The sequence below is a fragment of the Felis catus genome, chromosome B3, assembly GCF_018350175.1.
Source record: "Felis catus isolate Fca126 chromosome B3, F.catus_Fca126_mat1.0, whole genome shotgun sequence".
Lineage (NCBI taxonomy): Eukaryota > Metazoa > Chordata > Mammalia > Carnivora > Felidae > Felis > Felis catus.
Window position 1 is genome coordinate 75,088,696 of NC_058373.1, and position 24,346 is coordinate 75,113,041.

Here is a 24,346-nt window from a genome sequence, read left to right on the forward strand (position 1 = left end):
TTCATAAAAAGGCAAGGGAATTAAAAGCAAAAATGAACTATTGGGACCTCATCAAGATAAAAAGCTTCTGCACTGCAAAGGAAACAATCAACAAAACTTAAAGGCAACCAACAGAATGGGAAAAGATATCTGCAGATGACATAGCAGATAAAGGGTTATTTTCCAAAATCTACAAAGGACTTACCAAACACAACACCCAAAAAACAAATAATCCAGTGAAGAAATGGGCAGAATAGACACTTCTCCAAAGAAGACATCCAGATGGCCAGCAGACACATGAAAAGATGCTCAACATCATTCATCACCAGAGAAATAAAAATCAAAACTACACTGAGATACCACCTCACACCGGTCAGAGTGGCTGAAATGAACAGTTCAGGAAACAACAGATGCTGGCAAGGATGTGGAGAAATGGGAACCCTCTTGTACTGTTGGTGGGGATGCAAACTCTTGCAGCCGCTCTGGAAAACAGTATGGAGGCTCCTCAAAAAGTTAAAAATAGAACTACCCTGTGACCCAGCAATAGCACTACTAGGAATTTATCCAAAGGATATCCACAGGAGTGCTGATTCATAGGGGCACATGTATCCCAATGCTTATAGCAGCACTATCAACAATAGCCAAATTATGGAAAGAGCCTAAATGTCCATCAACTGATCAATGAATAAAGAAGATGTGGTTTATATATACAATGGAATACTTACTACTTGGCAATGAGAAAGAATGAAATCCTGCCATTTGCAGCAATGTGGATAGAACTGGAGGATATTATGCTAAGTGAAATAAGTCAGTCAGAGAAAGACAGATATTATATGTTTTCACTCATATTTAGAACTTGAGAAACTTAACAGAAGACCATGGGGGAAAGGAAGGGGAAAAAAATAGTTACAGAGAGGGAGGGAGACAAACTATAAGACACACTTAAATACAGAGAACAAACCGAGGGTTGATGTGGGGGGGGGGGGGCAAGGGAGAAGGGAAAATGGGTGATGGGCACTGAGAAGGGCACCTGTTGAGATGAGCACTGGGTATTGTATGTAAGCGATGAATCACAGGAATCTACCCCCAAAAACTGAGAGCACACTGTATACACTGTATGTTAGCCAACTTGGCAATAAATTATATTTAAAAAAAATAGTCAAAATTATTTACAATAGGGGCGCGTGGGTGGTTCAGTTGGTTGAGCATCCGACTTCGGCTCAGGTCATGATCTCACACTTCGTCGGTTCGAGCCCTGCATTGGGCTCTGTACCAGCAGCTCAGAGCCTGGAGCATGCTGTTTCCTTCTCTCTCTGCCCCTGCCCTGCTTGCACTCTGTCTCTCTCTCTCTCTCTTTCTCTCTCTCTCTCTCTCTCTCAAAAATAAATAAACATTAAAAAAATTTTTTTGATTATTTACAATAGCCAAAAATATGGAAACAACCTAAGTGTTCATCAGTAGATAAATTAATAAAGAAAATATACAATGATATACTATTATGCCACAAAAAGAAAAAAATCTTGCCATTTGTGACAACACGAATGGACCTTGTGGGAATTATGCTAAGTGAAACAAATAGATAAAGACAAACACCATATGATCTCACTTATATGTGGAATCTGAACAAGGAAACAACCAAACAGGGGGCAGCTGGGTGGCTCAGTTGGCTAAGTGTCCAATCAAGTGTCCAACTCTTGATTTTGGCTCAGGTCATGACCTCACGGTTTGTGAGTTCGAGCCCCATGTTGGGTTCTGTGCTGACAACATAGAGCCTGTTTGGGATTCTCTCTCTCTCTCTCTCTCTCTCTCTCTCTCTCTCTCTCTCTCTGCCCCTCCTCAATTTGCTATCTTTCTCTCAAAATAAATAAAAAGAAACTTTAAAAAATTAAACAAACAAAACCAAACAAACAAAAAACATCAAGCTCATAGATACAGCTCATAGATACATCCGTGGGGATGGGGAGAAGCAAAATGAGTAAAGGAGGTCAAAGGGTAGAACTTGCAGTTATAAAATAAGTAGGTCACAGGGATGTAATGTACAGCATGGTGACTACAGTTAATAATACTGTATTACACATTTGAAAGTTGCTAAAAGGGTTGATCTTAAAAATTCTCATCACAAGAAAAAAAATTTTGTAACTATGTATGGTGATGAATGTCAATTAGACTTACTGTGGTGATCACTGTGTAATATATAAAAATACCCAATCATTATGTTGTACACCTGAAACTAATATGTTAATGTCAATTATTCCTCAATAATAATAATACACAGAATAGAAAACCACTTTAATAATATATACTATATAACAATTATATAGTATATGACTATATATTATATAAATATATGTGATATGTAACTAATGTAAGAAAAAGTGTTTAAAATTCTATTGAAAGACATTAATGCAAGTAAGTGGAAAGCTAAAATAAAGCACTGAAATGTCACTGATTTGCTAGGCTACTGTTTGATGGAACTTTAAAATCCATGGTTTTTTTTTTAAATTTTTGGCATATGGAGAACATTCTCTAAATGGCAATAATGATCTCATTCATTCATTCTTCTGTTGATTCTCAAATAGTAATTAAACAGTACTCCCAAAGTAATGGTAAAAGATACTACCAGCTTGAGAATGTGTCACAAAAAGATACGTTACACAACAAAAGTTTTTATACATACAGAACATTTACACGTAAGAAGTTTCTGGAATAGTAGACATTAGGATTTAACAACTCATGGAAGAATGGCAAAGTTTTTAAATCCCCAAAGAGCCATTCAAACACTTTCCATCATACTTCTCGACCTTTCCACGAAGACTTTCTTCAAATGTACTCTGGCCACAGGGTTTGCTTCAAGGTTTTTTGGTTGGTTGGTTGGTTGGTTTTTAGTAAGTATTACTCCAGTCAGCCCACCAGCCAGCCAGTATGTATTATGCATTAAAGCCAGAGCTGGGCATGGAAAGTTCTGAGACTAAGAACTTTCACAGCAAGTTACTGGCTTCATCAGCAACATATGACAGATGGACTGGATGATAGCTAAGATCATTTCTACTTAACTTATTTTGTTTTGATTTTGAATAACTTCACACAACTATAAAATTTTACAACATATCAAGTGAAGGCAGGCAGCAAAGAAAAAATAAAATTTCAAAGTCGTTCTATAGTGGAGAATTCTTGATCCCTGGGTTTTAGTATTTGAAGTTCTGGAAACTTAAACATGCATCTTCAGATCTTATTTGATTTCCTAGAGATGTTTTTCCCTTACTCTCATTTGCAGATCACCTGAGTTCTTTGCTTTTCCATTTTCCTACTTGTCTCTCAAAGTAAAAGTGAGAGAGAGAAGAATCATACAGATTACACTAAACTATATGATAAATAATCAAAACATACTTCTTTCCCAGACCTAAGTCCCCAGACCTAAGTCAGGTTCCACAGTATCGTGTAGCATATTTAAACGCAGAGAAAAGCTCTCCTCCCTTAGTGAAGCAGAGACCCAACATGTCCACTCCCACCAACTGAGGAAGAGAGTATGGTCACGTTGTCCTTGTTCCTTCAGAACTCACTCCCACTTGGCTCTGACCCTCAGCTAAGCAGTGTACATTTTCAGTGGAAAATGTTCCTAGACTCCAAAGCACCCATATGTAGCTTCTTCAGGCAAAATGATATCACACACACACACACACACACACACACACACACACACACACACACACACATCCCTTGCATTTAGAACCAAAGTAAAATACCAGAAATTTGTACGTGTCATGGTTCTAAACCACGTAGTAGTAGGGACTGCTACTGTATGAACTACAAATCATGCAATGCCGTAATTTATCTTTTCTAGAAAGAGTGGCACTCTCCAAAGAGAAAGGCTATTCTAACAGGCTATTGTTCCCAATCTCCACAGCAGCCTAACTTCAGCTGGGTAGTAATTCTAAAACTCCTGAAAGGAACAAAACACAACTGCTCCCAGCAGTGGCTCGCTGAGATTTGGCAAAGCTGGGAAGAGGCTTCCAGAGTTTCTGAGATATTCTAAAATAGCTTCATATCCTTTTGGGAATCATCTATGTAATTGATTCCACCTCCAAATGTATTCCTGGAATTGTGAGTTCTCATCACAGAGATTTTTATCCAAGGCAATTGTCACAAAGAGTTGTTAAGTCATGGCTCACTTCGTGATGGATACTCTCACTTAGACTTTTAAGAGATTTATGGAATACTCCAAAATTGCCTGCTATTAGATACAGAGGAAGAACAAAAATAATCTGGACCTCATTTTCACTTTGATAAAACTTTTTTTCTAGTAAACTTATTCAGGCAATTAAAATCAATTCCAATTTCTATTTCCCAGGCCTTTATATTCTTTGCCCTTAAGAAAAAGAAGGGAATTAAGTGAACAAAACCTGAATTTTAAATCAGAATTCAAATTGCCTGGGGCGACTTCATACCTAAGTAAATAAATAGGTGAGACATAAACTAATAAATAGTTCACATATACATAAAAGATGTTTTTATAAAGCATTGACCTACCTTTAACCCGGCCTTTCAGTTAGGACTGCATTTTATGGAAAAATCCACACATAAAGCACCTTCCTCCTAGTCCTTCAGAGCTCTTATGAAGAGCAGAACTTTCTCAACAGGAAGCCAAGGCACACAGAGGCGGGGTCATTTTCCTCAGTGACACCAGAACCCCAGATTCCTGGCATTCCCCAGCTATAAGTTCAAGGCTCACATCATTATACACTGCATGCTTTCCACGCAAAGTCGGTCTGTTTAGTGAATTTAACATGAAACTTTTTTTTTTTTTTTTTTTTTTTGCGGTTTGGTCAGTGACATGAAAGAAAATTCGACATGACCAACTGTAGTGCCATCCTCATGAAAGACTACCCTTCCACTCCATACTGACTTCCATGTATTCTAAAACATGAGCTGGCTTGCTAGAAAAGCCCAGGCATCTGACTTTCCAAATACATAAATCTAAATGCAACAAGTCACCTGAAGCACATATTTAAATCATTTCACTGTGACACACTTAATGTTGAGAAAAAGAACAAGGCTCCAGTGAAAAATAAATTTGCTCATAAACGCAGACTTATTTAGTATTTAATATCTACTCTGACAAAGATATCTATCTTTTACTAAGAGCTCTGAAACCCTTGACATATTCTTTGCCTCACTCCCACACTGAACCACAAAGTAATTATGAAGCACCTGAATGGTGATGTGGGCTCTGATCCAAGCTTCCTATATGATGACACTTTTCCAGATGGCACCTGAGGTTGTCAGGTGTTTCTTACATTTGTAAATACTCAAGTCCATTACGTAAGGCTGCTAATTTCAGAAAGCCAAGCCCATTTGGTTTGAAAGCACACGTCTTTTTCTTCTGGTGGAAACTCTTCCATGTGCCTGGGAAGTGAGTTATAATGTTCAGTACTGAAGAGAAGCTACAGTTATTGGCAATGGTGAACAAAGGACAAGTTACCAAGTTCAGCTCAACAGAGTGAAACAAAATAAAGATCCCCCTGAGGACCGAGAACCATGAAATCCAGTGGTTTTAAGTAACCATCTTTTAGATATATGTATACTATTCAGTGAGGGGAAAATGAGAATCCCAGGCTTAAGGCACTATTATTCAGCTTTGAAAACTGCAGGATGCTTTCTTGCAGGATTTGGTTCAATTAACTGCAAGATGAAAAAGTATTTCTGAGCTACATGGTCAAGCAGTCATTTGGATCTTGGGTTCAGAAATAAGTGGGAAACGCATGAACTACTGAATTCCACATGCCAAGTAGGCTTTTCTCCGGATGGCTGAAATCTTCAAAAGTTAACACTCTAATGTGTTACTGCTGCATCTTGAATTTCCCTACTGTGACCAGAAAAACAACTATTCAATGCATTGTTTCTCATTATACCATGGAGCTATAGCAACCACTCATCCTGTCTCAACATCTGTTTTTCCCTTTTGGAGGGCCATTCCACTTGAGAAAAAGAACAGCTAATTTTACTTGGTGGCCCCTAAAATGTACACGTCTAGCATAGCATGCAGAGTTTACAGCTTCTAAGCATTAATTAATCATAAATTTTTGGACAGCAGTGATTCTTTTTTATGGATGGAAATACTGCATAAACATCTACATTCAAATTCTGGTTTTGCTACTTGGGGCAGATCACTCACACATAAAAATAAAGCTGAAAAAAAAAAGGAAGCTAATTTATAAGGGCACCAGTGAATCTGTGAACGTGGTAAGAAATGTAAAGAGGATCCTAGAACAATAGTTCTTAAGTTTTCTGATCCTAGGACCCCTTTATATTTTAAGAAATTATTGAAGACTCCAAAGAGCTTATCTTAGAAAATTCTAGAAAACACAAAAATATACACACACATTTCCATAGTCAACCAGTGGTCTCTAGAAAACTCCAGTATACACATGTGAGAAAATGAGAGTAAAAGAGGTAAATAATATCTTAGTCCTATTATGAAAATTGTTTTGGCTTCACGGACCCCTTTATAGGGTCTCAGGAACCCCCAGGCAGCCTCAGATCACACTTTGAGAATCACTAGCCTAGAATACCTTAACATGTAAAAAGCAGGAAAGCTGTCAAAGCAGGTGAATCACATAAAAAAATTCAGGAGCCAACATAGAGGGGCTCCCACTAGTCAAAAGTGAGATGATTTTAGTATCAGTAAGAACTGGAATGGATTGAAACACTAATATTTTTGAACTCATGAATTATTTTCATGTTTTAAATTAAGTTTATTTATGGGGGGGGAGACAGCATGAGCGGGGGAGGGGCAGAGAGAGAGAGAGGGAGAGAGAAAATCTCATGCTGATGGCATGGAGCCAGACTGAGGCTCGACCCCACTAGCCATGAGGTCATGACCTCAGCTGAAACCAAGAGTCAGATGCTCAACTGACTGAGCCACCCTGGCGCTCCTGAATTCATGAATTCTCAATGAATCACACACTTCTCTTTCCTCTTCCCTTCTCTGTGTCTCTGTCTCTCTCAATGGTAACCTTTGGAGAATACTACTCATTAGTTGGCTAATGGAGCCAACTGTACCTCAGGATAACCAAACAGCTGATCAGCAGGAGTTTCTCATTATAGAAGTATCCTAGGTGGCAAATGAAGAAATGATTGAAATAAGAAAGACTTTGAAACCCATAATGAATTGATGGATTTAGGTGGAAACAATCACCCTTGACTGTGAACACATCAACATATCACACATACACACACACACACACACACATGCACACACACACACAGGGAACTGATGTTAATTTAAGCGCCTCCTGATGGGAGTACATAACACACTTATTATAGTATTATTGACAAGATATGGAAACAGAATTCGATTCAGCCTCCAGGTGCACCTACCAGTTCGCAAGAAATACAGTATCTAGAGGAATATGTTAAAGAGGGACTTTTAACATTTAACTCCATAGGATGTAATCGGCAAAATCCAGACTACAGGAAACTTTGCAGAGTAAATGCTCTCGTTTGGCAAAAAATAAATTGGAAGGAAAGACAGTGGAAGGTGAGCCTATAGATTAAAAGGAACTGAAGAGGCATGTCAACCAACAGAATGTATGGACCTTATTTGGATCCTTATACAAACTGAAAAGAAAAATAAGGAAATCAGATGAATGTGAACACTGACTAGATATTCCATATTCAATTATATCAGAGAAGTTCTTCAAGTATGATGATAGTATTGAAAGAAAAAAAAAAAACAGTCCTTACTTTCAGAGGTGTGTACAGAAATACTTACTAATGAAAAAATAAAATGTCAGGGATCTGTTTCATAACAATCCAGGATCTGGAATTGGAGGTTGGGGTCTAGGCAAAGCAAGACCACAGACTGATCATTGTTGACATTGTAAGAAAGGCACATGGGGTCCATTATAATATTCTCTCTACTTCTGTGTATGTTTTACATATTCCATACCAAAAAAATAAAAGTAGCCGCAGAAATGTCATCTTGTCTTCTCCAGCAATTCCGTGATATGCCCAACGGCAGGACTTGGGCGCTCTGTTTTCAAGCACCCAGAAGTCCAGAGCACTGGGTACGTATCCAGGGAGGTGCCAGCCAAAGATCTGTAAGATGACCTGGGACACGGTAGGGGTAGCCAGTTGTCTCTTGAACCAGTGACATCTTTCTGACAGAGCAGGAACCAAAACTGTATTTTCAGTATGATCATAACCCAAAGGGTTATTTTGATAATTTTTATTAAGAGTTGGCCATACTTCAACTACTGATATTTTACAGAATTACTATTACTACAGTGCCTTGTTCTATCGAATTTCCAATATTTATCAGTTAGCTCTGTAATTTATCTTACACAGGTAAATACCAGGGAAGTTTATATTCTGTTCCTAAGAAATATAAATAAAAACTTTACACAGAAAAAGGTATAAGAACTCTTCAAGAAAAGAAACTATATGAAAACAGTGAGGTTTTTTTTGTTTTTTGTTTTTTTTTCCCCCCCTGGGTATAGGGACTATGGGAGTTTGCTTTTCTTTGCTCCTATTTCTTGGAATTGTCCAAAGTTTCTGTAGTTACTATATTATTTTAAATGTGGGAGAAAAACAAGAAACTTTATTTACATCACTCATAAATCAAAGCTCTATAGATAGCTATTTATAAATAATAGTATTTTATTTGTTATATTTCTATGACCCTTTCTGTGGCTGGGATAAAGGAAGAATATTATAATAATGAAGAAAATATTGAAAGCAGTTGAGGAATTTTCAAATCAAATTATGAAAGCAATATATAGAATACCATTTTTATGGGGTGCCTGAGTGGCTCAGTGGTAAGCGTCCGACTTCAGCTCAGGTCATGATCTTACAGTTTGTGGGTTCAAGCCCTACGTCGGGCTTTGTGTTGACAGCTCAGAGCCTGGAGCCTGCTTCAGATTCTGTGTCTTCCTCTCTCTCTCTCTCTGTTCCAACCCAGCTCATGCTGTCTGTCTGTTTCTCTCTCTCTCTCAAAAATAAATAAACATTAAAAAAAAGAATACCCTTTTTATATTTGGGTATATTCTTTTTAATTTTTTTTAATCTTTGTTTATTCTTTTTAATTTTTTTAAATCTTTGTTTATTTTTGAGAGAGAGACAGGGTGTGAGCAGGGGCGGGGGTGGGGGGGTGGTGGAGAGGGCTGGAGGGAAGAGAGAGGGAGTCACAGAATCCGAAGCAGGCTCCAGGCTCCAAGCTGTCAGCACGGAGCCCAATGCAGGGCTTGAAGTCACAAACTGTGACATCATGACCTGAGCCGAAGTTGGACACTTAACCAACTGAGCCACCCAGGCACCCCAAGGGGGAGATATTCTTAATTTTTTCCTCTACAAAATAAAGGAAAACTGTTATTATTATTATTATTTTTAAATCACAAGTGGATAACCCAGCTCAAGGAGATCTCCTTAAGTTTCTTCTAAAACCTCAAGGGCAGGAAGGTGGAGGCAAACAGGGACGTCTGGGATCCTATGAGGGGTTTTGTCCTGATGCTCTGCCTATCACCCTGACCCTGTTCCCTTCCGCCAGCTCAGAAAGAAAAAGGAAAGTTCAGTTTAATGCCAGGATTCTACACCTGTTAACACCATGTTAGCCAAAGAAAGATGTGTCCCACAAACAAAAATGGGTTTTTTTTTTTTTTAGAGAAGAAGGTCCACTCAGTCTTCAAGAAATAGGCAACAATTCAGCACCCTCTGCTAGCTTCAGCTATTTCACATGGAAAATAAGTGGAAGAATACGTGTACCAGTGACTATTAAAAATTGAACATGAGAGGCGCCTGGGTGGCTCAGTTGGTTGAGCTACCAACTTCGGCCCAGGTCATGATCTCACAAGTTTGTGAGTTCGAGCCCCGCATCAGGCTCTGTGCTGACAGCTCAGAGCCTGGAGCCTGCTTCAGATTCCGTGTCTCCCCCTCCCTCTGCCCCTCCCCCACTCATGCTCTGTCTCTGTCTCAGAAATGAACATTAAAAAAAATAAAAAATAAAAAAAAAATTGAACATGAAAAAGGAAAAATGCCGGAAATTTGGCATGGATAGTGGTTACGTTTTCCACATGGGTCTAATTAATCTTGATTTAGACTACATGCTGCCTTTTGTTTTTTAACCTTGCTATTAAAGAAACAAACAACAGGAAAAAGAAGCTGAACTGTCACTTCTCCTGTGCTTTATATGTAATTGTGGGAGGCTGTACTCAAAGTGAGGGAAAGTCAAAATGACCCAGTGTAGGGCAATGCAACCCTGTAGCTAAGAGTGTGAGCTTTGGACAGCATTGCCAAGGTTAAAAATCACTGATCTGCCATTTATTAGCTGTGTGACCTTGGACAAGCTGTTGAGCTTCCCTGTGCATGAGAAGGTTCTCACGTGCAAAATAAAGATGAGAGTGGAGAGTCAGAGAGTTGTTGTAATAACTAAGATGAAAAATGGAAAATGGTTTGCATGGTACCTGTATCACATACATGCTCCACAAATGCTACCAACTATTGTTATTAGTACCTAATATACTTTCGTTCTGCTCTTCCCCCTTGTTTCACCAAGAAAAAAAGATGTCACAAACTTCTAATTCTTTAGCCTCATCAGTGAATACTGTGATCTGTATGAAATCTCTTCTATCTTCTCCAGAACAGAAATTAACTTTATCTCTAGGGAAAAACAAAAAACAAAAAAAACAAAGATGGAATTAGGTTACTAACCTTTAGTTTGTGCCAATCATGAATGGTAGCGAAGTTCTAACTCCTAGAAACTGGAAAGAATCTGTATCTGAGGTCCTAGGCAATCCTCAGAATTAAGGAGAGTGACTTCCTGATCCTTCCAAAATTTGTGCGGGGATCTAGTTTCCAATGACACCAAATCTCTTATGGCTGTTTTGGGGAAAAAGACATTGAGACAATCCGTGCCAGTAATAAAGACTGGGAGAAATTCACATCATTCTAGAGAAAGGAACACAAGTCTTAAGAATACTTGTGCATCAGGGGCTCCTAGGTGGCTCAGTTGGTTAAGTGTCTAACATCTGCTCAGGTCGTGATCTCACGATTCGTGAGTTCGAGTCCCATGTCAGGCTATGTAGGGGCAGTTCAGAGCCTGGAGCCTGCTTTGGATTCTGTGTCTCCCTCCTTCCCTCCCTCTCTCTCTTTCTCTCTGCTCCTTCCCCTCTTGTGCTCTATCTGTCTCAAAAATAAATAAACTTAAAAAAAGAAAGAATACTTGCATGCCAAACACAATTTTTACTCTAAAGAACACGCTAAGCATGTTTGTACTAATACAACTGATAGTACAACTCTTGGGTTGTGAACTTACTTTACTAACAGGGCATGAAAAGGACAGCTGAAATCATAAAACAAACCTAGGAAGGCACAAAACTTAACAGAAAAAATTAATATATTCTCAGCTCTGAGGAGCAGGAAAGGAGAGGTGGAATGGGATTCACACATGCTTCAGGCTCTAAATACATGGGAATTGGTATGAGAGATAAAAACAAAGTTATAAGCCTTACAATGAAGGAAAGAGTTTGGCGGATCAGGGAGATAAAGGAAATTTGAGGTGAGTGCTGTCCAGATGTACAGCGTAATCAATTAGATGTTGGGTATAAACTAGTATCTCTGGCTTCGCATAGTTGCGCCTGGGCTGAAATGCATGTAATGAGACAAATCTTTTACTCACCAGAATTCCTGGAAAATAACCAGTATTTATTTGGCTAGATGTTAGGTCCCTAGTGAGGGGTCCCTGTCCCACCGCTGCCCCAATGTGGGTAGAACTTTGATGTTTGAGTGAGAAAGAACACGAAGTAGGGCGAGAACCAGTAAAGCCGGTGAAAGATGTGGTGTGTCAAACGAACCGTGGGTCTTCAAGTCCCCAGTAAAGCCCCCCTTCATGGGACGAGATGGGCCATGGAAGCCTGGGTGGAGAGGAGTGCTGTGTTGGGAATGCACGTGAGTGACACAGACAGCTCTTTAAGGACTCTGAAGTTTAGAGGCAAAGGGAGACAATGAGGAAGGAAGGCACAGGAACATGTGGAATTACCAGAAAGCTTTAGGTTGAGCCAAGTTTAACTAAAAAGTCTCCAAAGGGTAGGGAAAACCAGTTGATTCTTAGCTACCAAGATAAAAAGTTGATGGTATAAGAAAAGAATGCAAAGGTATTCAAAGATTGGGATTCCATGAGAATCTAAATATCATGGTCATTTGACTAAGGGTGGCCCTGGGCCGTAATGCATCCCAACGACTCACCGACTCACCGGGCTCTATGGGGGACACCAGAGAACAGGAAGACTTCCTGGTTGTTTCTCCCAGGGCTGAGATCAGCTCAGTAGGGGCAGGGAGCACAGTGGTTGAGATCTCCAAATGGAAAGCTGAAGTGCCTGGCTTTGAACCTCAGCTTGCCACCTACAGTTCTAATTCAGTGCTTGTTCGGTCTGCTCAGTCATCCCTCTCTGAATTTGCCCTCCGTCCAAATGCTTTTGGTTGTGGGTCACTAAACAGCCTTCTCCCCGAGGAAGGCAAAACAGGACTTCCCTGTGATGTACAGCACAATTATACACTGTGCCCATCTCAGGAATCTCAGAAAACCCATTGTTAACCCAATCTTTGTATGTATGCTCTTGTGTTCTATCGCCAGGGTGCTGTATTACCTCTTTATTTTCCCATCCTTCCTGCAGTGTACACAAATGGGACTCCCAGAAATTCTCGATCCATCTCAGACCTCGGCCACTGCCAGGGGCTTCTCACTGGCAGGAAGCTCAGCCTTACACAGCTACTTAGTGAGTGCCTACCCCAGGCCCAGGCAGCAATGCACTGGAACCACAGACTTCCCACAAGACCCAGGGGCCTCTCTGAGCCCAGGCTCTTCTCTCTCTTTGCCAGATGCGTTCTCAAAGCACTGACCTTTAATATTAAGGGTGGCTATAATTATCCCTAGCACCTCCCACCCCAAACCCTCCTGATTTTTCAAAGTCGTGACCCAGAATTTAATTTAAAAAGGACCAGATACAGAAGCCAAATATCAGAGAGGAGAAATATGATAAAATATCAGGGGGCCAAACCTCTTTATTTTATGTTCTTCTGTGACATTAATACCCAGCATTAGGACACCCTCTGGACACTGTCCCTTTCTTCCTGTCTTTCCACACTCCTCCCTCAAGAGTGACTTTTTGGAGTCACACACCTTCGTGTGGGGGGAAATCCCAGTTCCAGAGCCCAGAGAGCTGCACCCTGGTCCCAATCTGCCAACATAAACAGTGTGGCTTAGGGACAGTCACCAAATGTCTCTAAGCCTTGGCTTCCCTCTATATAACGTTTTGGATGCTTAGCCCTATTTCCTGCCAGCTGTAATGCTCTAGGAGTCTAAGGTCCCCGTTTTATTCTTTGGCTGGTCTAAGTGTAGGGAACAACCATGATAATGAAAATGCTGAAGTTCAATTCATGCAGAAGGTAAGTTCTTAACTTATAAACTTCTTCAGTGTGAGATCTTTCTGACCAGCCGCTTAGGCCCCATAAGAATAGCTACCATTACTGGCCTACTACACCGTTCTTAGCAGTTTGCAAATTCAATGGAGACTTCCTAAAGAATCTTAAGGAGGCCAAGGGCTCATTGGCTACAATTTAACCCAGCCCTCTTCTGCTCTGTCAAGCTTGAGAAGCAATGCTTGGTGAACTTACAGGTCTTCTCCCATCTTACCTGCTTTGTGATACCTCCTAAAGACATATGCAAAAGCACAGGAGAAATTTATAAGCTACAAGAAGGCTCATCTGTAGAATGAACTACGGCTTTCAAAAAAAAAATGCTAAGAACAAAGCAGGTGGTTTAGTTATTTTGAGAGCAAGAAAAAATGATCAAGGCAGGGCCAAAACTATTGCTTGGGTAAAATAGTATAAAACAGCAGATGTCAAGGACATGCCATGCTTATCAGCAACTCTGTGTTCTCTTTACTGGAGAAAAATGAAGCCATCCTTAAAGGCCCAGATGAGAGAACCCAAGTTTGAACTCTTGAATGCTCCAGGGATTAAAGGAACTTGCACACTATAAGCCTTGTGTTGGGTAAAGTGATTCTTGCCTTGGGAACTGTTTGAGGGAAAAAAGAATCCAAGTTCTCTTACAGCCTTAACAATCTATAAACCCATCATAGAGCTAACTTACCAAATTATACAAACAAAGGAGGCAGAGCCAGGAAAGACCTAGCATCATGCTGGACTTTGTTTTGGTCTCATTGGGCAGGGAAAAATGGATGAGATGTAGAGAAAGGGGAAGAGAGGCATTGGGACGGGGCAGAGGAGGGGTGAATAAACAGGTCCTCGGGGAAGAACACGGAGAGACATGCAGAGAGCAGAGTGAGTGGCTGGTTGGCATCAGAGCCCTCTAGGCTGCAAAACATTTCATTCTGTGGCTGATATTCTGAGCACGGAGGGACTTCTTCCACTATCTTTCCTCACCATCCTCAGCCTGAAAACATGGACACTAGCCCCGTGCTTTGTCGTTTACCTAATGTTTTCAGAATCCATAATGAATAGATGCTGTATCTGAAAGCCTGCATGCTTGAATTTTTTTTTTTAAGAGATTATAGACTTGTGCATCTTGATTACTTGATGAAGATTTTTATCACAACCTTCGGGATGTTTTGAGATTATCCGATTTAGCATCTTATTATAAAACCCAAGTGCTGTTTTTTGTCTTTCTTTTTCTTTCTTTCTTTCTTTCTTTCTTTCTTTCTTTCTTTCTTTCTTTCTTTCTTTCTGTTGGTGAGCCTTTCAAACTCTTTTTCCCTCTTAAGTCTGAGGAATGCTGGCTCTGATGCCTTACCATTCAGAGAAGTATTTTTTGGGCTCTCAGATTACTGCTTATAAACTACAGACTGGTGGGCTTGCTCAGCTCTAGTTACTGCCAAAGCACGACACACATTACCAACGACAACAGATGTCTCCAACATAGCTCCCTACTTACCCTCCCTTCAAAGCTCATCACAGTGGGAGCCACAGGGGACTCAGCTGAACGTGGCCTACTCCTGAAGATTTTGATTGCACCATAAGTCACCTTCAGAAGCAACGTGACCATGTAAGGCAAAGGAGACCAAATCATTCCAGCAACTAAAGAAGCTAGGAACTCAAGAGCTTTAAACGGTTTATGTTTTCTGTAGAAACACAAAGTGTTAAAAGACACATTTTTCCTGATAAAGTGTCACTCGCAGAACATACTACCTAAAGAGAGGTGGGCCCCAAATCATTAGATATACTCTCCCAGCTGAATTCCCACTGAAACCAAAGGTTTTCATTAAGTAACAGCAAACCCAATTACCTCATCTGAACCTCGGCCGAAAGTCTGTCTCCCTTAATCCGGCAGTCAGCATGGGTGACCTGAATATCCAAACCCATGGACGCCCTAGTCGCTATTCGCTCGACTGCCTCACCTCCAACGACCCTTTCCTCCACTCCACAGGAGCCAGCCACAGCCCAGTCAAACACCTCGCCCTTTGACTAAAATAGCCTCGGCTTCAGTTCCCTCATTAAAATCCCCTTCACAGGGATCAACCATCAGGGTCTCCTCAGAAGTTCTGTTTCACCAGCCTTCTTACTCAGCTGCCTTTCCAAATGCCATCGTTCCCATAACACACTCTCCCTAAAATCCTTGCCATATGCTCAAAACCGACCTTGCTCACCCTTCCGCCAAACCCCAGCCTCAGAGGACACTCAGTGTAGTTGTGTCTGTGCCCACAACTGAGTGCCTGGGCATGGGAGAAAGGGCACATGGGCAGATGTGTCGGGTGGAGATGTCGCTCTGCACAAACACCAACTGCAAATGAGTTGTCTGCAATGCTGGGCGACCCTATCACCTTTCTCTCGCAGAACCACTCTCTCCTTGTCCTCAACTATTATTTCACTTTCAAACTGCAACCCCTTCTAACACTCCCCTCCACCCTTTTCTCAGATGACCTTGCCTCCTAACAGAGAAATGGAACCCATCACTCAGCAACTTCCTGATACGAGACCAACCTTCATCTCTCCCAGCCTTCAGCTTCTGCTCTCCTGTTGCATCCCGTTCCCTCCTCTCACCCAAGGTCAACCACTCCACTTGGGCTGTAGATCCCACCCTGTCCTACCTTCTCAGGTGCACACGCTCTGTTACCGCTGTTCTCTCCTGTTTATTCAGTCAACTACACCCTTTCAGCCAAAGCCTTCCCATCAACACTTCAACATCTTCCGTTGTACTTTTAAAGCACTCCACCTCAACCGCTTGTGTCTCTAGACTAATGCCTTATTTCTTTACTTCCTTCACAGGAAAAATAAAAACTCTCCTCCTTGAGTACATCCCTTTTTCACATGCCATTCATTTTTCAAAAACCATTCCCATCGGGCTTGTCTCCAACTCTCCCTGCAAAAGCTCCAGTCTAGGCCAATAATGACCTCTGTTGCCTAATTCAAATGAGAATTTTTCATTCATCTTATCTGACATCTTGACAGTGTTTGGTGATGTTCATTACTCTCTCCCTGAAGTGTTCCTTACCTTGGCCTTCACAACGAATGCTGTCATTCCCTTCTCTTCACAAGCTTGTCCCCCTTTACCTGTTCTTTAGGGTTCAAGCTCCCCACAGCTTGAACCTAGGCCCCCTTTTCTTTTCACCCTACATTAGTGATCAAAAGCCCAACTATCAATGAGGGTAAGCAAGGAATACAATGAAGTGAAGCAAAGTGGACTTTCACTTCCTTCTCAACTCATTGCAGAGCAAGCTGGATAACTGGCAACAGACCCTGGGCATCAGGGTAAGATGATAGCAGGGAGAGGTACAGACTGTAATAAAACGTCTACCAGAACGACAATTAGCCAGAAGTACTGAGTTCTACATGAAAAGTCATGATTTTTAAATCTTGGCAACTGAATCAGTTAAGGATTTCTTTCTGGTGCAAATAAAAGAAATCCTGGTTACACCAAAAGGAGAATTTATTAACTAACTCTTTTAACTGAAAAGCCTAAAGGTGCAGCTGACACTGGCCTAGTTTCTCTATCTGTATTCCAGATCTTCTCTGTTGTTCCTATTCTCAGATAAGCTCTACCCTACGGTAGCAAAGCAGTTGTTAGACCTCCACACCAGATTCTGCCAGGTTTAAGCAGAAAGCAAGACAAATTCTCCTCCTGGAGCTCCCCCACAGTTTCCAAGTTCTCTCTGATTGGGCCAACTTGGATTACAAGGCCATTCTTGGACCAACCATATGGCTGAACTACTCTGGGAGTGACTGGCCAGCCCTGGGTCACACACTTCATTGGGAGTCAGGGGTGGAACTTAATCTAAGGCACAAGGTCTGCGATTGAAGGATATGAAATTTCTTAAAAGGAAATTAGGGCGCTGCTATCAAAAGAGAAAATATATTCTAGGCAGCCAAAAAACCATAAACATGCGACAGCAACTTGTTCAAATATTTTAAAAACACTGCACAGGCCAAATAAAGCAGGTTTGCTGGCTGAAGGTGGCTTGTCAACCTCCAGTTCCAATCCTCCTTTCTCCATTTGTTTCCTAGGTGATCTCATCCAAGATCGAGCCGGCATTTACCATCTCTATACCAAAAATGCCACATTTTTATCTCTGACTCATAAATTCAACTGCCTACTCACCATCTTCACTTGGATGCCTCAAACTCATTTCTAATGCAATTTGTCCAAAATGAAACTGATGACCCTCCACCCCTCTCCCACCCAAAGCTAATGTTCTTATTGCAGGGGGTGGGGGGTAAGGGGAGACAAGACCAACGTGACTGGGGTATTGTTCAAAAAGGGAAAAAAAAATCAGGAAGTCAAATGTAAGACTCCATTAAAATTCATTTTACTTCAAATATTCAAGAAAGGCATTTGATATCTTAATTCATCTAAATTCGCAATTTCCATTTTCTGCCTCTTCCCAATTTAAAGACACACAGAAATACAGTTTCACACCAAAGGGAGAAAGATCGTCAAGGGTTGTCCAAAGGTACTTTTGCTTGCTTGCTTGTTAGCACGGCTGTAATGTTCTAGCAAACATATTATCTGATTTGATCCTGACAACCCAGGAGGTTGGTAAGGCATGTTTCCATATTTCATCAAATAGCCAATCACTGATTTTAAGATGCAACATTATTTTATGCACCGCTATATTAGAAAAACAACACAAATTAAGCCATAACCTATCATGCACAGTAAAACACATCTTGTTTTCAAATATATTAAAATGTAAAATAAGCAAAAATGTATGTCTTACAATCTTTGAGAAACACTATCATAAGCCTTACTTTTCAGATAAGGAACCAGAGGCTCTGAGACTTGCTCCAAATTATAATTAATAAGTTGAAGAATGGACTTGCACCCGGGGGGGGGGGGGACAGTTTTATATCCCCTGCCCCTCCTCAGTCTTGTCCCTAGGTCTGAATGATCTATAGAGTTTCTTCTGAGGCCCCAAAAGTTCTTCTGATACAAAGCTGGTAAAGGAAAGTCAGAACTGAGTCAACTCAGTAAGTGCTTTTACATTGACATAGGATTCCAAGACTGAGGATAATTTAGAACTTCTCTCTAGCTCTTAGACTGCCTGGGAAATACTGCTAACATAAATGGCAGTATATGCCAGGTGTATAAGAAAAAGATTACATTATTAATTTCCCCACTAATTCTGTAGGACTGGCACAGAAACTCACGATTGACTATAAATTTTAAGTGTAATTCCCAAGACGATTGTCACTTGTGAAGTGATATTACTGGAAACCTAGTCAAGCTAAAACTCTCCCTCTTTATAAAGAAATATGTCTATTTAATGATTTGGTTACTTTGTTTCCCAAAACACCCATTTGGAAAGGTGCCAGGTTATACTTGATTACCGCATACACAATTGCAAAGCAAATGTGTAAGCCTGAGAGTTCTCATCAGTCTATGCAAGAATTTTGATTGGAATACCCAACGTTCACTAAAAGAAAGAAAATTGTTGCAAAAGCCAAGGAATGTGGTGTGTGAGATCTAAATAGGATAGAATAGGCTGAATTGACGACCAAGTTTATTTAAATGCTATTGTTTTTACATTGTGTATTCCCCACAGCACCTAGAACAGTGCCTTAAACACAAACTGCCTAATAAGTACACATGATGAGATATACAGTAAGAAATAGGATAGTCCCTCTGTTTTTGTAAATGTTCCTTCTTCCTAGGTCTGTTCAGGATCCGGAGGAGAAACAGTCCAGCAAATTCTTGGTGGTGCCTATTGTGAGTCTATCTTTGTGCCAAAGGCACATCAAATTTAATGCTGCAAGTCCTCAAGGAGCTGACAGTCTATTGAGGACAAACATAAGAGATATGCAGGTAGCAGATTATTTTTACCGATGCTCATAACTGAGCAATATACTAAAAGGTTTTAATATCATCCAAGCTGCACTAGATGTAGAATTAGGAGAGCTGGTGCTGTTAGTTGCTAGATATGACCTTGAACAAGTCAGTTCTCCGAATCTGCTTCCTTAGTTATTACCTACCCATCCCTCAGGGCTACTACAAAATAAATTAAGGCAGGGGAAAATCTTTTGCAAACCCTAAAGTGCTATATAAAGCATTATTAGGGCTACTAGTAAAATGTCCTATTGCCTAAAATATTGCAGTGATTTCTTTTTTGAGGTCCCTTAAAATGCAGGCAGAAGCCTCTTTCAAAAGTGCAAACCCAATCATTCATTCCCAGGTTTAAAGACTTCTCATTGCCAAAGGATAAATTCTCAACTGTTTGGCTTGGTAAATAAGGCTCTTCAAAAACCGCCTCCTTTGTAGCCCCATCTCTGGTTTTATCTTTCAGAGACCACAACAAGCCTACAATTGCTGTCTGATCACATCCTCTTCCACGCTGCTTTGCCTTTGCAATTTTGGTGGAGTTCCTGGATGTGATTATCATACCACATCCAGGAGTCCACAGACTGCTATTAAAGTACTTTCCACATTATCATGACGCTCTGACCTTCTCCAGGGCAGGGGTGGGAGGTGGCATATGTGTGCAATGCTTTTTCCTTCCCCATACCTCTTGCAAAGCTCAACCCATACCTCTTACTGCAGCTCAGTAAATAGTCCTTGTAACAGCAAGGGAGATCCTCGTTTGCATACCCCCCAAAAATGGTGCCAAGGAGAGAATCTCAAAAGATGGTTGTCAACAGAAAAAAGGCTTAGAGGCCCTAATAAAAATACTACAGGTCCACAGCTCTGATCCAAATGCCCTGAGACCAGATGTGTTTTGGAATTCCAAAATTTTGACACTTTAGGAAGGTAAAATGTACCTTACGTTCTCAGTAGTGTGTAGGTCAGTACTCTATAGGCAAACACAGTAATACTCCGGCAGGGAAACTTACACATAACCACAGCTAAATGAGATAATGAATGAGCTAAATGAGATAAATGAATACACAGACTCATTCGTTCAAGTCAGATCTCACCACAAAATGGGTGATGAGAGCTTTCAGAGCCTTGTGGATTTTGGAATTAGAGAGAAGGGATAATGGATCCATGCCGCCTGATTTGTATACATAGCTCTTTCACATCCATTTTCTTCTTTACTCAGAAATCCATTATGGCAGGACTGACCTATATTCAGGCAACAAATGAAAGTGGCCCTACACCCAAACATCAGCAGACTGGCTATGAAATACTCTGAGAAGAAGGGGTTCAGAGGCACACCCCAATGGTCATCATCACTGACAAATGTAGTGGTTTCCTAATAACACGAACAACAGCAAAAACAAAACTTGCTAAATCCAGCACTGAAGGACCAGGTAGGAAAAGCAGTAGTACACAGGGCAGGAAATGAATGCATGAATGATTCTGTAAATAAATTAATATTGTTAGGCACTTTTTTTTTAATTTTTTTTAACGTTTCTTTATTTTTGAGACAGAGAGAGACAGAGCATGAACGGGGGAGGGGCAGAGAGAGAGGGAGACACAGAATCGGAAGCAGGCTCCAGGCTCTGAGCCATCAGCCCAGAGCCCGACGCGGGGCTCGAACCCCCGGACTGCGAGATCGTGACCTGGCTGAAGTCGGACGCTCAACCGACTGAGCCACCCAGGCGCCCCTGTTAGGCACTTTGATCACTGATTTCTAAATGGCTCTCCAACTGAAGGGACAGAAATGCACATATACAAACAATGGCGTTCATAAGCCAAAATCAAGCTGTCCCAGGTTGGTCCCAGACCAACCTGACTTGCTTCCATCTGGAAACAGAAACAGCAATGCATGCCACCTGCTCTCCAGGACTGCAGAAAGGAACAGAATAACACTTTTTGCAAATAAATATATGGGGAGAAATACCTGTATTTTTTTAAACAACCAGAAAGACTCTTCATGTAATGCCACATGTGAGAAAGAAACTTCCTTGAGAAGCAAATGCTGGCAGGAATAAAACTTTCCCTAAGAAATGGGGGAAATGCCTTCCTTTCTAAAAAGAAGTACTACATAACAAGGAAGAGGAAGGAGAACATGTAATCCCATTTCCAATGACTGCTAACACCTGGAGACCCATTTGTATTTACCCGTGAATCTAAAAGTGTTCATTTCTGGGAGAAATGCCTCAGCATTTCTAACAGGCACCTCTTCCTCCCATTACACACCAGAGGCCAATAATAACAGCAGTGGCCACCTCTTAACCTACTGAGCCTTCACTGTGTACAAGGCAGGGCAATGAGTACTTAAAGTTTTCGTTGATCATCATGTTAATAATAGATCCTACTTTATGGGGTTATCAACCCGTTCTACAAGTAAGAAACTAGATCCTTCAGGAAAGATCCCAGAGCTTTTAAGAAGAAAAGTCAAATGACTATGATGTCATCTCTTGCCAATTACTTGGTTTCTACTCTGATAAAAGTGGCACAGCTCATTCTCACACCTCACACTTCCATCCCCTACTAGACACCATTTCAGTAAGCATGTGGCAGAAACAACTCTCTTGTCCACACCTAAACCCTTTCCCATGTGTCTCAGCTAAAAATGCATTCCCTCTCTCTCTCCCCCTTTCCCTCCCTCCCTCTGTCGATCTCCCCCTTCTGAGAAGTTCTCCTTGAATGTGCCCCACTCATCCATCCATCCATCCATCCATCCATCCATCCATCCATCCATCCACCTATCCAACCCCTTTAGGGCACCTGTCATATACCAGGCAATGAAGACACAGAATGTGTACGTCGCAGTCCTATCCCCATGCAAGCAAATAATCATACCTGAGCATAAGTTATATATGGCATAGGAGCAGCACAGATCATTTCTGTGCTCAGGTGCAAGTTCAGTGGTCACAGAAGGCTTCAAGGAGGTGGTAACTCTTCACTGGGTCTGAAGAATGATTGCAAAGATACAAGACAGACAAGGAAGAGAAGGGCATTTTAAGGCCAAAAGAGTGGAAATGAATGATACTACCAGGGTGTTTCATGTCCTTCAGAACAGCGGCAATGACAACGGAGAGATAAGCTGGGGAGGGATGCAGCTGGTCACAGAGAAGCAAAGGTCAAGTCCCGGCCCCCAAAGTTTAGTCTTCTGTGCCTGTTTGCAGAACCCAAGGCAGCACCTTGCCCTACAGGAAGGGGGAAAGGGAGGACATGGGGCAACTGAATGGGCAAAGGAAGCCAAGGTCCTCATCAATTCACCAGGTGGCTTGGCCACCTCTTCCCAACACCCCTCTTGGCATCCTTAGTTTTACCATACTCCTGTGGATTCTAAAAACTAGCCTCTTGCCCTTTTTGAGGCCAATATCTGCCAATTAATCTTGACTCTAAGACCTTGAGTTAAGGACAAGACACTCTCCATCCTGAGGGGCAGCTCTGAGGGCAGCACAGAAAAAAAAAAACAAATGCTTGCTGAGCTGTGCAGGGGAACAGGAGAACTGATTTTAAACAGACAGCTTTTAAAGGGAAATAGCTAGATCATAGGTCACCAGTTACACAGAGCTTCAATATCCACCCAAACACCAGGGCACGATAAAAACTGACAGAGCTGTTGGGTTTTTATCATCTCCTCCTGGGCCTTGAAAGCAGTAATCCCCATGCTTTCTGAAATTGCTATAGCTTGTCTGACTCATTTGATTCACGGACTCCTATCATCTCTTCAAAAGAAAGAACAAAATCCTGTTGCTATAAAACCTGTTCTTTATTTTTAATTAAGGTGGACTTAAATGAACTGTTATGAGAATTTCCTGACACCTTATATGATAATTAGACACATCCTGATTTCCTGCACAAACTAGGAATAAAACAAACCACAAATCCAAAAATTCACCCCTCATAAAGACCAAGATGATAGAGAAAGGACGGTGTGTTTCCACACAAATGCAATTTCCTCCAAGTGGAAATCTGGGCAGACCAGACATAAAGTATTAGGACAATTCAAATTTATTTATTCATATATACAAACAATATTACCAATTCGATAAATATGATTTCTAGAGCTACACATTTTTATATTAATTTTAGAACAAAACAAAATCATTGCTTGGTTCTTCCCTTGTATTGGACCCATTAAAGTTTTAGTTACCACAAGGAAACCACCTCTAAGAAACTGACCTTAAAGTGAAAGTTAGATTTCAAAATGAAGAATCTTAAAAATATTTTAAAGTCCTAGGGGCGCGTGGGTGGCTCAGTTGGCTGAGCGTCCGACTTCGGCTCAGGTCATGATCTCACAGCTTGTGAATTCGAGTCTCGTGTCGAGCTCTGTGCTGACAGCTTGGAGCCTGGAGCCTGCTTCAGATTCTGTGTCTCCCTCACTCTCTCACCCTAACCCACTCGCATTCTGTCTCTGTCTCTCTCAAAAATAAACAAACATTAAAAAAAATGAAAAAAAATATTTTAAAGTCCTAGAGAATCACAATGAGCTGAGGAATCCAAAGATTGGAATTAAGAGTCCTGGGTTTACTATTGATTCACAGAACGGTACAGCCTCAGTTTCCTCATCTTTAAAATGGAGTACACTGAGAGATGAGAGTGTGGAAGAGGGTTAAAAAAAGGGTTAATTAGACAGCTAAGCCCTTTTCCTGAGTAAAAAAACTCAATGAATTTTGATATACAAAGAGTAGATCCTTTTTAGAAAGAGAAGAATTGCATTTCAACTAAAAGATCAAAGCTTTAGAACCAAAGAAAATAAAAATTGAAGACAATAAAAGTGCTTCAGTCATTTGAGCACAAAAGTAAACTTCCATTTTTATGCAAATGTCAAGCTTATAAAATAAAAATGACTAAGTGGTACAAAATATTTTTGAAAGATGCCTATACGGATCTCCCAATTTTTTGTTTAGTTTTGTATGTCTCAATGCACAGGACAAAGACAATTTGGCACGTGCTATGATTTCCCAACCTATCTAGTTATTTTTAATTTTTTTAATGTTCATTTTTTTTTTAATTTTTTTTTTCAAC

At 40.8% G+C, this 24,346-nt stretch overlaps 1 protein-coding gene across 4 annotated transcripts in view; it reads right to left on the reverse strand.

Annotated features, from left to right (window-relative positions):
* The window catches only part of STXBP6 (syntaxin binding protein 6), a 250,429-nt gene that overhangs the window by 207,415 nt on the left and 18,668 nt on the right, over positions 1-24,346 (reverse strand). The window contains exon 1 of one of the 4 annotated variants that reach the window (XM_019832882.3): positions 4,507-4,666. The exons of the other annotated variants lie outside the window; for them this stretch is intronic. The gene's annotated coding sequence lies outside the window, so the exon portion shown is untranslated. Of the gene's footprint in view, positions 1-4,506; positions 4,667-24,346 lie in introns of those variants that run through there. 4 annotated transcript variants of the gene reach the window in all.